At 39.2% G+C, this 12,897-nt stretch overlaps 1 long non-coding RNA gene across 2 annotated transcripts in view; it reads left to right on the top strand.

Annotated features, from left to right (window-relative positions):
- Positions 1-11,113, top strand: part of LOC138794739 (uncharacterized) — a 71,668-nt gene extending 60,555 nt beyond the window's left edge. For both annotated transcript variants that reach the window (XR_011363486.1, XR_011363487.1), the window contains exon 4: positions 10,878-11,113. This is a non-coding gene — a long non-coding RNA (uncharacterized lncRNA). The remainder of the gene's footprint in view (positions 1-10,877) is intronic.
- The last annotated feature ends 1,784 nt before the right edge of the window (positions 11,114-12,897 follow it).

Here is a 12,897-nt window from a genome sequence, read left to right as displayed (position 1 = left end):
GTTTGGGTGGGGTTTTACAACTCAGTTTCATTGAAGTAAATGGAGCTTAATGGCAAACCACACCTGAACTGGAGATAACAGTAGGGGGAAAAGTGGCCATGTTTTTGTAGCGCTGGATAACCCCTTTAAGTGCCATTCGCTTCAATGGAACTGAGTTGCAGAACCCCACCCAAACTGGAGACAAGAGTGATGCTGTCACTAAAGCAAAGTGGCCATGTTTCTTTTGTGCTGGATAACCCCTTTAAATCTTGTAAACTGCAAAGTGGGTCTCCATGGCTTATCCTACAGATGCTCAGGGGGATTAAAATCTGGGGAGTTTAAAGACAAAGTCAACACCTTGAACTCTTTATTATATGTAAAACGCAAACAAAGAACTTTGTTGAAGGTCTTACATACTGTTGTGTTGCTATAGGGCCAGGGATGCTGCAAAAGAAGGTAGTTTTCTTAATTCATCCTCAGCGCCATTTTCTTCAATTCTTAGCAATATGTTAATTAAGCAGTTCAGTATATGGGAGGGCAGTATTACAAACCTCTGTTCATCAAAGTGCCTGCCAGCTTTGCAGTGCTGTAACTTTGGCCGCTCATCACTGCAGAGTACTGAGGGCTGTAGTACTGCGCCCAGTGCACCGATACACCTAATCAACATATTGAGGATTTATGCAAAAAAAAACCAAAAAACGAGTTTGTTGTCAATTTTACTAATTTTAATGAGAAAAATGTCTCCCGACTCCAAATCCGCCGATCACAATAAATTCTCTGGTTTGATGACCCTTCCCCAGAATCTAGTGACTCTAACCTCTAATATTATTTCCCTCTAAAAGTGCATCCAGACCCTTTTGATTCTTCTATTATTGAATTTACCATGACTATTTTTTCTGGCAGAGAATACCATAGTGCTACTGCTCTTACAGTAAATAATCCTTTTCTGTGCTGGTGTAGAAACTTTTTTTCACCTAGACATAGAGGCTGTCTCCTTGTTGGAGATACAGTCCTAGTTTTAAATAAATCAGGGGAGACATGATTTATTTATGCCCCCCTGATATAAAAGTTATAGGCTATCCACTAGCTGTCTTTCTTGAAGCTAAATAACTCTAGGGCTATGTTGGCACAACAGGAGAATATCATGATCATTATTTGGCACAACAGGAGAATATCATGATCATTATTTGGCACAACAGGAGAATATCGTCCTTCTTTTTAGCAGCACAAGATGGCTGTCTATCATGATGGCCGCAAATAATGATCATGATACTGCCATCATTTTTAATACAAAGCCTTATTTTGGTGCTAAACTGATGGTTGTCCAGAAAGAAGGTTGTTGTTTTCTGTTGAGAGAACATAGCTTAAAGCAGCACTATCAGAAGCTTCTTCCTAGAGAACCTGCTGACATGCCGCAGTAGCTGTGTCCCTCAATAGTATATGGCAGTTAGTTTCACCCCTCTCCTTCCCCGCATTATTTGTAAAATCGCTAAATGCTCTTAAGAGCATTTAGGGCGTTGCTTGGGGCCAGAGAGCATCACTGCATTACGCCCAGCACGCCCCCTCCTGTCCCGCCCACAATGCATATTCATAACTGCATAATGGGCTCTATACAGGGTGGCTGTGCAGGGAAGCAGTCCTGTCCTGTCGGAGACGGGCTGCTTCCCACGCATGTGTGAATCCCCCGGGCTGCCGCCGATCCTCCCGGTGGTTTCTTAAGTATAAGTATATCTTATACGTACGCCCTGAGGGACCTCTGGGAGGTTCGGCGGTGGCCCGGGGGATTCAGTCCGAAGGGACTGCTTCCCTGCGCAGCCGCCATGTATAGAGCCCACTATGCAGTTGTGAATGTGCAAAGTGGGCGGGATGGGAGGAGGCGGGCTGGTCTGGGCGCGGCGTGGCGATGCTAGTCGGCCCCGAGCAACACCCTAAATGCTCTTAAGCAAGTAATTTGCATATAAGCACTTAGCGATTTTAGAAACAATGCGGGGGAGGAGAGAGGTGAAAGTAATGCCCATATACTACTGAAGGACACAGCTACTGCGGCATATTAGCAGGTTCTCTGGAAAGAACCTGCTGATAGTGCCGCTTTAATTGTGATACTTTTTCTGGGTACTGTAGTTCTCCCATCACATTAATGCCCAAGCGTTATCACAGCTTTATTATTATTTTTAATTATATTATTTTTTATATTATTATTATTATTATTATTATTATTATTATTATTTATTTATTTTATGCAAAGGCAAATTCAGAGGGGATATGAGGATATCGAAAAATTGTCATTAAAATACATGTTTTTCTTATAGGATAAAATACCCATTTATTTATTCATTCATTCATTCATTCATTCTTTCATTCAAACTTTCTCTAAAGTTAAATGAGCGAAGGAAGTTAAAACTTCATACTGCATCTTCACTGGCAGGCAATTATATTGTGTTTTAAAGAAGAAGCATGCCAGACACAGATTCTGTAGACTCTCGCTGAGCACAATAAGAGCAGAAATGAGGTTGGTCTCTGGCTATAAAAGACAAGTGGGAATTAATAGGAATGTTGTCTATGGCACACATCACATATTCACCAAGAGCAGGCTGATTGCTGTAAATTTTCCCTCAAAAGCTCTTTTAGTGCCTCCTTTTTTCAAGTAGCGGCAGGGTCTTATTATTTGTTAATGTCTTTTTCGGAGTCCTCTAAATACACATGCCAGCTCAATAATTTGCGGAGGAGGGTAAAATAAGTGTAGTTATGGTTTTTTTTTCCACCACCCATCTTTCTTTGTACTATGACTTGCAGTTCTTCCTTTCCTATAAAAGCCAAAGGCAACAAGACAGTCCCACTAATATTGGCTTTATATGCTGATTTGGAGTGAATAGAATTTGCCTTACAAAAATTTGAGCCATATAAAGTGTGGATATTTTAAAGGGGAACTCCACTTAATAAAATTTAACCCTGTTCAATTCCCACCCATAATCTAAGTTTGTTTGTAATAGGTTTCTATTACATAAATTGGTCCGTTTGTCTGCAACACATCCTGACTCATAGCCTGAAGCTGAAGAAAATCCTCACTTTTTGGTCCCCATGGTTATGGCATCTCTGTCCTCCCCCTCTGTCTGAGACCAAAGTCTCATGAACTTGGTCTCTTCTGTTGCCAGACAAGCTGTAACACCACATCTCTAACCCTGCCCACCACTGACATCACACCAATCAGTGAGCACCTGGCCAAGGGGCAGGAAAACAACAGAACAAAGGCAGCCTCCCGAGCAGTATAGGGTAAATAAAACTGTTTCATCTCTCTCTCTTTCTAATCTATCTATGTAGATGGATAAGTGGCCCAGGGTAAGCTTGTCTGTCACTGTCAATGGTTAATTGTATTGCCCCTCAGCTCTGGGAGTCGGGTCGTGACATCACCATTTTATCCAGGAAGTAAAGCCTTGATGCAGTAGTAAGTGCAGGAAAAAAAGCACTTTATGTGCATTTCCTGTAATAAGTGTATATTGGGGATTTGTATAACTTTTGGGGGGATATACAATACTTAAATAAAAAATTTTGCAAGACTTCTCCTTTAATTACCTCTGTCTGGCAGTTAGAGATGCAAGAAGTGCCAGCACACAACATTGCTAGTTGTCCAGCATTGAGGGAATTTATAGAGCTGGGCTGTGAGAGAAGGGGCATAGAAGGATCTTACGTGGTTTCCAGTCAGTGTGTTGTGCGGTAAAATGAAGTGTGTGGGGTAGAAACAGTGAAAGAGAAGGACAGATTTATGTGGAAACAACAGGCACATGAGCTGGATTTGCCACAAGGGGAGTGTGCTAGGAAGTATGTCATCCCTGTGATGTCACCAGTATGTCATCACTGATGTTTCTTTCTTTCTTATTCATGAATAAATCCTGTTAAACTGCACTAGAGTGAAACCTACTTAACTTCATGAGGTGTATAAAAGAGAGGATACACTTAAGGGTCCCAAGGCCCTTCCCAATTCCCTCAGAATCTTAAAGAGCTCACAATATCCCACACTGCAATACCATAGGAGTGGCTGTGGATAACAGATAGATAGATAAATATTTTGTTTATAGTGTAAAACAAAAGCAGCAATGGGCAGGTACTTGACAGAGGTGCAATGCATGCTGGAAAAAGTAGTTTCCTGGCTGACGCCATCTTTGATATAGTCAGACTTTTAGAAAAACTTTTAGCTCAGTAACTGCGGCAGCTAGAAAGATGGGACATGGCTCAAATTACTCAGGGGGACTTGTTGAGTAAAACCAAGGTTTGGGAGAATTTCATTTTTTTAACACTTTAGTGGAATGCCCCTTTAATGCAATTGGTCAATGATTTTTCTTTAGGGAACTTGCTTCATATAAATCTATTATAAAGATTTTATTACTGTTAATGGGACTTTGTTTCACGCCCAATAAACGTAATAATAACTAAAGATCATGAACGTGTACTGTCTTCCAATCATTATATAAATTAGAATAGTCAGCTGTCCTATTTGATGTCTTTCCGGAGTCTATTTAGGGACCCTACCTGTGACCTCTGTATTCCTGAAATAGAGTGAAAAATGCATTTATGGTAATTACCAATCATCCCTAGTAGATTTATTACATTTGATTGAGAGTTTTCACATGATATGCAGCTTTTTTTGTCAGGCAGTGAGTACATGAATAAATTATAATGTTATTAAAAAAAAAAAAAGGGTTACAAATACTTTACAGGAATTTTTTAACTTAAGCTGCCCGTAAACACTAGATCAATGTTGGCAATGTAATGGGTATGGGGAAGATGAACGTGCATAATGCTTACCCTACTGAAGTGACCCTTACTCCTACGATTGCTATATTGGATCCAGTATTTAGCCCTCCTTTGGGAAATGGAAGGAGAACGACAGGTATGGGAAGTGATCATCACCATTACACCATTCCCTATATGATGACATTTTTCTTTGTAAGAAATCATACCTTTTCCTTTCTCGTACATGAGAGAAATGGTCAGAAAATCATGTTAGCAGTGCAAAGAATCAGAAGAAGTTTCAAAGTCTATTGCTGTGAGTTATTTAGGCAGGTAAATGCAGAGACTTTATATTCATATCTAAGCTAAGCATACAGCCACCAGCCTTTTCATAAAAAAATATAAAAAAATCTTATATATCAGAACAGTAACTTGGATCTGGGTTGCCCATACACTTATTAACCAGTGCATTGCCGGACACCCAAGAACCATTAATTAGACATTTACTATTGGATAGCTGCTTCCAACTAGAGATGAGCGAAGGCGGCAGAAAAGTGTCAAAAATTGGAAAATCTCAATTTTAAAAAAATGTCAGCCAGTCACTCATCCAATTTCTGCCATGAACAGCAGGGGACATTGGTGTAACAGTGGCATAACATTTATTTTCTCCCAGGACAGCCTTATATAAAAAGGGGGGTGCTGACTAGAGATGAGTGAACCTCGAGCATGCTCGAGTCCATCCGAACCCGATCGTTTGGCATTTGATTAGTGGCGGCTGCTGAAGTTGGATAAAGCTCTAAGGTTGTCTGGAAAACATGGATACAGCTAATAACTATATCCATGTTTTCTACATAGCCTTAGGGCTTTATCTAATTTCCTCAGTCCCTGCTAATCAAATGGCGAACAATCGGGTTTCGGATGAACTTCAGCATCCTCGAGGTTCGCTCATCTCTAGTGCTGACATCACAGAGGGGCCGGCAGCTGATTGGATGGGCGCTAGGGATTATGATTAATCTCTTTCTCGCGCCCAGTGATGCTCCAGACAGTATGTGTGGCCACCATGTTTTTTGCGAATTTCTTAACGAATCCGTGTGAATTTGCTTCACAGAACAAAGCGAATTGAAAGCATTATTCGCAGCGAATCGTGCTTCGCTTATCTCTACTTTCAACGTTGCCTAATTTTAATCCACATTAGATCAGCACATTTTAAAGAGAAATCTCCTATATACAACTCTTTCCATGGGCAAGCTTAAAGGTGATTTCTTGTCTTCTTGTCCCATCAGGCCTTTCACCCACTGACAACATGACATTTCTATAATGAATCTGAGTACTGGCTAAAAACATTACATAGGAACACTAATCAATCAAATAAAGTTAACACTTAAAGGGGTAGTCCAGCTTTTTTTTTCTTTCAAATCAACTGGTGCCAGAAAGTGCAAAAGATTTTTTAATTTACTTCTATTAAAAAAAAACCCTCAAGTCTTTCAGTTCCTATCAGCTGCTTTATATCCTGCAGAAAGTGATGTATTTTTTCCAGTGTGAAGAGCAGAAGAGGTTTTCTATAGAGATTTGCTACTACTCTGCACAGTTCCTGACATGGACAGAAGTGGCAGCAGAGAGCACTGTGTCAGGCTGAAAAAAATACCCCACTTCCTGCAGGGCATACAGCAGCTGATAGTTACTTTCATATTTGACATTTTCAAATAGAAGTAAATGACAAATCTCTGGCACTTTATGGCACCAGTTTATTTGAATGATTATTATTATTATTATGATTATTATTATTTATTTATGTATTTTGCTGAACTACCCCTTTAACCAACCACTTTATTGAAACCCCTGCTGGGTTACAAACTATCAAATACAGGCGTTATTTTACCAATCAGGGACCTTTTTTTTTTTTTTTTTAAACTATTAATCGTGTCTGTGAATGTTTTGAAGCTGAAGGGGCGTGTACAGATTATTGTGACTGTAACTAGCATAATCTTACAGTTACATAATCTATGAAGCCAATGTGTTCATACCAGTACTTTAATGTATAGGGCAAATATTACTTGCAATTAGGGATGGTCCGAACCCTCCGAGGTTCAGGTTCGTATGAACCCAAACGCTCGGCATCAGGTTCCCACTGTCTGCCCGCTCCACGGAGCGGGTGGATACAGCGGGAGGACCGCCTGGAAAACTGGGATACAGCCTATGGCTATGGCTGTATCCCAGTTTTCCAGGCGGTCCTCCCGCTAGATCCGCCCACTGCACGGAGTGGGCAGACGGAGGGAATCATTACCGAGAGTTCGGGTTCGTACGAACCCGAAACCGAACTCGGTTCGGACCATCCCTACTTGCAATCATTGCCTTAGCTTCCAAAATATCTATATATGCCAGGTATAAACAATAACCAACTTCTGCCTCTTTCATGGTTTGAGAGCAGCAGCAAGCAGACAGGTAAGTTACCAAACATTGTTGGGAAAAATTATAATATTTATTTTGAATATCTACAATTTTTTTTATTTTTTTTTTAACTTTAAAGAATTTTTTTAAAATTGATTTAAAATAAAATTCTCCTTCATTTATTGAATCGAAGCTGTCGTTTTTTTTTTTGTTTTTTTTTTAATACAACCACAAACTAGATGCTGAGGCTTAAAAAGACTGTGTTTCTTGTTAAATTCTGACCTCGGCAGAGTTAGATAGTAATAGGTTATTGACTTGCTAGGTCTTGAACAGTCAGAGGGGACATCACTCGAAGCCATTGCAATGCACTGGAGGTTTGTTTTATTGATCCGTCTGTTTTACCCATCATCTCCAGGCATTTGAACAAGGCTACAGATGCTTGGCAATCCAAATATTTCATTTTGTATTGGGGTACAGTGAAAGTAGGAAAGACAAATCACAATTGAGCCCAAAGGAAAAAATATATTACTAACAATATTATTTGTCCTGGCAGTTTTGCTATATTAACTACTAGAGCTTCTGTGAAAAAGCATGCATTCAGTTACAGTACACTCATTATAACACATGTGTCTTTACATGTGGTGTATCTGTAATATACACAATACAAAACTAGAAATACTTACTAAATACATAGTAAAAGAAACATAACTTTCTAATGTAATGCTGTCACTAATATTATTGGCTTCAGTAGGTTTTTGCTTGATTTACCCCTGACAGGAAGTTAAAAATGAAGGAACCATACAATGTGTGGGCTGACTACAGGTCCTCTTTAACTCCTTCACATCAGCAAGACGTATATATATAAGTTTCTACTGCCAACTGCCTGTGCAGTAGGAACGTAAATATACATTTCTGCTGTGAAGGGATACATTAAAGGGGTTATCCAGGGAAATAAAAAATCTTTCAAATCAACTGATGTCAGAAAGTTATATAGATTCGTAATTTGTTATATTTAAAAACCTCAAGTCTTCCCGTACTTATAAGCTACTATATATCCTGCAGGAAGTGGTATTTTATTTTCAGTCTGACACAGTGCTCTCTGCTGCCACCTCTGTCCATGTCAGGAACTGTCCAGAGCAGCAGCAAATCCCCATAGAAACCTCTCCTGCTCTGGACAGTTCCTGACATGGACAGAGGTGGCAGCAGAGAGCACTGTGTCAGACTGAAAATAAAATACCACTTCTTGCAGGATATATAGTAGCTAATAAGTATAGGAAGACTTGAGATTTTAAAATAGAAGTAAATTATAAATCTATATAACTTTCTAACACCAGTTGATTTGAAAGATTTTTTTTTCCACTGGTCAACCCCTCTAAGGTCTGATGAGCTGGAGATAATAACAGTCAGCACCTGTCATTAACCCCTTAAAAGCTATGATCTATGGCGATCACAGCTTTTAAGAAAGTTAGTGACAGGATAAGTACCTATCACTGACTGATCGGGACCCCCTCACATGGCTGTGGGGGTCCCTATTACTTTTGATGACAGGCGAAGGCAAAATACTTACCTCTGTCTGGTCAGATCACAGAGTCTGCTCTCAGGCAGGCTCTATTTGCAGAGCGAGAATAATGCTAATCAGTGCTACACAATGGCATAGCATTCATCAATATATGACTGTATATAAGTCCCCTAAGGGAACTTAAAGGCTATGGGAGAAATTTATCAAACATGGTGTAAACTGAAACCTAACCCTAACCCTAACCCTAACCCTAGCAACCAATCAGCTTCCTCCTTTCATTTTGCAAAGAGTCTGTGAGGAATAAAAGGTGGAATCTGATTGGTTGCTAGGGGCAACTCAGACAGTTTCACTTTACATCATGTTTGATAAATCTCCTTCTATGTTCAAACAATTTATTATCATGAAAAATATCTATCTTTTGATAAAGATGGACGTCATTAATGATCATGACAATTTTTTATAGGCGTCTTTTGCAAACATCGGACGTTATATCTTAGGATTTAAGGAAACCACCGGGACGTCCTATCGTCTCGGGGGTCGATTCCTTGTTCCATTCTCTATCCATTTATGTTGATAATTTTTTACAGACTTCAGTTAAGAAGTTACCTAATTGTTTACACGACACTCAGCACTTTCTGGAGGTGATACGACAAGTAGACACGAGCGACGTCACATGGCTGTGTACTATGGACATCAAAAGTTTGTACACTAACATCCCGTATTCGGATGCCATGGACGCCGTTCGTGAACAACTCTCCTTGAATGTTAACCTTAAAAATTGTCAAATTGCTTTTTTGATGGACATTATTTTAAGTAAAAATTATTTCCGTTTTGGGGATGATTTTTATTTACAGTTACAGGGGACTTCGATGGGGTCCCCTGTGGCACCTAGTGTCGCAAACATCTTTATGTCCAATTTTGAACAAAGATTCGTTTGGTCACATACACATAGCGGACTGATTAAGTCCTGGTCTCGCTATGTGGACGATATTTGCATGATGTGGAAAGGAAGTAAAGAGACACTGGACGAATTTATTGTTTATCTTAATTCATGTCATCCTCTTTTAGAATTTTCTTTAGAATGTGATCCTAAATGCATACATTTTTTGGATGTGGAGGTCAGAAAGGAGGACAATGGTCAGATTACCACGACCTTGTTCTCCAAACCGTCTGATTGGAATAATGCCTTATTGAAAAGCAGCAATCTTGCCCCCCAGACTTTCAAAGGGATCCCCCGAGGTCAGTTTATCCGAATCCGGCGGATCTGTAGTACGGACGCGGAATACCGAATAAATAAAGATAAAATGGTAGAGAAATATGTAGAGAAGAATTACAGGAGAGAAGAACTAGTTAAAGTAGGGGAAGAAGTAGGTAAAATTAAAAGAGAGAATTTATTATCCAAAAGGAATAAGAAAAAGGAAGATGATAACATGATGTTCATTTTTACTTATGACAAGCACGCAAATATGATTAAACAGGTGATTCAGAAACATTGGGGCATGCTGCAATATGAATTCAAATATGGGAGGTTATTCTCGAAACCCCCTAAATTTGTTTACAAAAGAGGGAAGACGATTGCTAATCGATTGGTGAGGGCAGATATTAAAAAGAAAAAACTTACTAGACAAATGTTTTTAGGATCCAAAAGATGTGGAACGTTCTCATGTCGTAAGTGTCAGAACTGTAATGCCATCATAGCGGGTGACTCAGTTCCTCACCCACATAAAGGACATCCATTAAAATCAAGGGCTGGTACTCGTGCGACAGCATTCGAGTGATTTATTTGCTCAAATGCCCGTGCGGGTTATGCTATGTTGGTCAAACTTCCCGTAGTGTGAAAACACGCATAGGTGAACATAAAGCAGCCATCAGGAGAGGGTTACAGAGAGGCATAGGGGAAGAACCTAATAAATTTGGTTTTATAGAATATAAACATAACATCAGTGAACTAAGGTGGATGGCATTGGAGGAAATTGAAGGTGAAAATGAAACGAGGATTAAGAAAAAACTATTACAATGTGAGGTCTACTGGATCCAACGGTTGGATACAGTAAGCCCGAAAGGACTTAATGAAATGTGCAATTTTAGTGTGTTTTAGTAATTTTTCAGTAATGTGCCATATGGTATCTTATCATGTTTATGATTTGATCAAGGGACATATCTCTATTAATATTGGGATTTGTAAGTAGTAATTTGGTTGAAGCTTAAAGTGCTCTTATATATATTATGCTAAGTTATTGATCATGTCATTCTTTGTTTTTAACAGCCGCGGAAGAACTCTCGCGAGGCTTCCTAGGCATAAATGTGGTGGTGGTTATCTATTCACACATGCTTGAGAAAGAAGCGCTTGCTTCGAAACGTTGCAGACGTGAACTCTCCATCTGTTCCGTGAGTGTCCTAGTGTCCGAATGTGAACTGTGACCAGCCCGGCTGGGCGGTGGACTTTTTCTTTATCATTATATTGCTGTGGTCCTCTCTATAGCTACGTGTTGTTCATATCACTTGGTGGTGAAATTTAGCAAATAAGTGTTTGCTAAAGAATGTAATAAACCAAGAAAGCATTGGAATCTTCTGTGTATGCTTCGATTTTTGATTGGTCTTTTGGGAGTGCAGGCTCCTACATACACTGAGAGGACTGGAATAGCACAGTGCGCTTTATTACATTGGAGTTATATCTTCCCCCCCACCGTCTTTTCTCTGCTTTTACTATAAAATTCAATGGACTTTTCAAATACAGACACAACCAAAGCCCGATTAGTCCATCTAAACCAGAATAATGTAACAGCATCTGACGGGTGACCACTGGCCAATCCTCAAAATAATGGACGTCATTTTGGACTCAAAATAATGGATCTCATTTTAAATATTATAAACAGACAAGAAAAAACATTGTGGGAAAATAGAACTCACCATCATGGTAGCTTTTTAAGAACAGACTAAAATATATTTAAATATATATATATATATATATATATATATATATATATATATATACAGTATATATATTATATATACTAAAAAGGAAAATTTGACAGAGAGTTAAAAGGGTATCACCTTAAGGTCCATGTTTCTTCTTGAATTTTCTGTCCTCCACATTGCTGCCATTGTAGGTATAGCTAATGCCTTAGTTGCAATACATCAGAATAGTATCATAAATACATAGTAATAACATTTATCAATGGTTGTCATTCAAATAAAACCAAAGTTCTTTATTAAAAGATCACCCAATGTGAAGTGATAAAATTGATTTGGCCGTGAAAGGTCAAACCTCCTATGTCACTTAGTGGTTAAGCTTTCCTATACGATATCTGACATGAACCAATTAGGTGTTAGACAAGTGTTAAGCAATTCCCTTACCTTATTAAATCAAACACAAGAAATCAAGCAAATCAGAAAATGGCAGATGATATACTAATATTCCGGCCTGGTTACAAATGGATTGCTTCTTAAGGCCATACTTGACTTGCCTGCCCTCTCTTCATTCTTTCTCACTGCATTGAATCTCATAGATCAAATGAATGGGAACAAATTGTGTTTGACAATAATAATTCAAGCATACTACTATACCTTTGGCACCCTCGGACACAGGGCTACGGGCTTTTCAAATATCTGGATATGCAATTAGTACAGAGTAAATTGAGAGCTATTACAGAGTGCAAGGCAGCGAAAAGGAAAAAGTGCAGATTTTGGACTTCAACTTTTAGAAAACCCAAGCTTAGATGGAAATTATCAATCCTAACCACTTGATGACCGAGGTCATTGGTGCCCAGATGTCCAGGTCAAATTAATGCTATGTTCCTTCCCACCTTCTAAGAGCCATGGCACTTTTATTTTCCCACCTACAGGGCTGGTTGAGGTGTCATTTTTTTGCGCCATGATCTCTAGTTTTTATTAGTATTATATTAGTGTAAGAGAAAAATTTTGATAGTTTTTTATAAATTTTTTAATGATATATAATAATAATAAAAAAAAACCACAGCAATCTTGGTGTTCTTTTCCCGTTTAACCCCTTAAGGGGGTAGGAACAATAATGTAATATCTTAATAGATCAGACAATTCCCTAAGCTACGATATGTAATATAAAGAAAAGAAGGAGAGGCACCACGGGGCGCACATAGTGTGATCCGCAAACTGGCAAAGACGGGGTACAGGTGGTGAGAAAATCGTACACTCACGTGGTGCGGTCGTGCTACGAGCACGGCACCGCTGGGCGCAAGTAAATTAAGTTGTCCGCTGCCTTCCCGACTCTCCGGTCCCCCGGAGCAGACTGTGTTTGAAGCAGGTAA

Source organism: Dendropsophus ebraccatus, chromosome 6 (genome assembly GCF_027789765.1).
Source record: "Dendropsophus ebraccatus isolate aDenEbr1 chromosome 6, aDenEbr1.pat, whole genome shotgun sequence".
NCBI lineage: Eukaryota > Metazoa > Chordata > Amphibia > Anura > Hylidae > Dendropsophus > Dendropsophus ebraccatus.
This window is presented reverse-complemented; position numbering and strand designations above follow the sequence as displayed.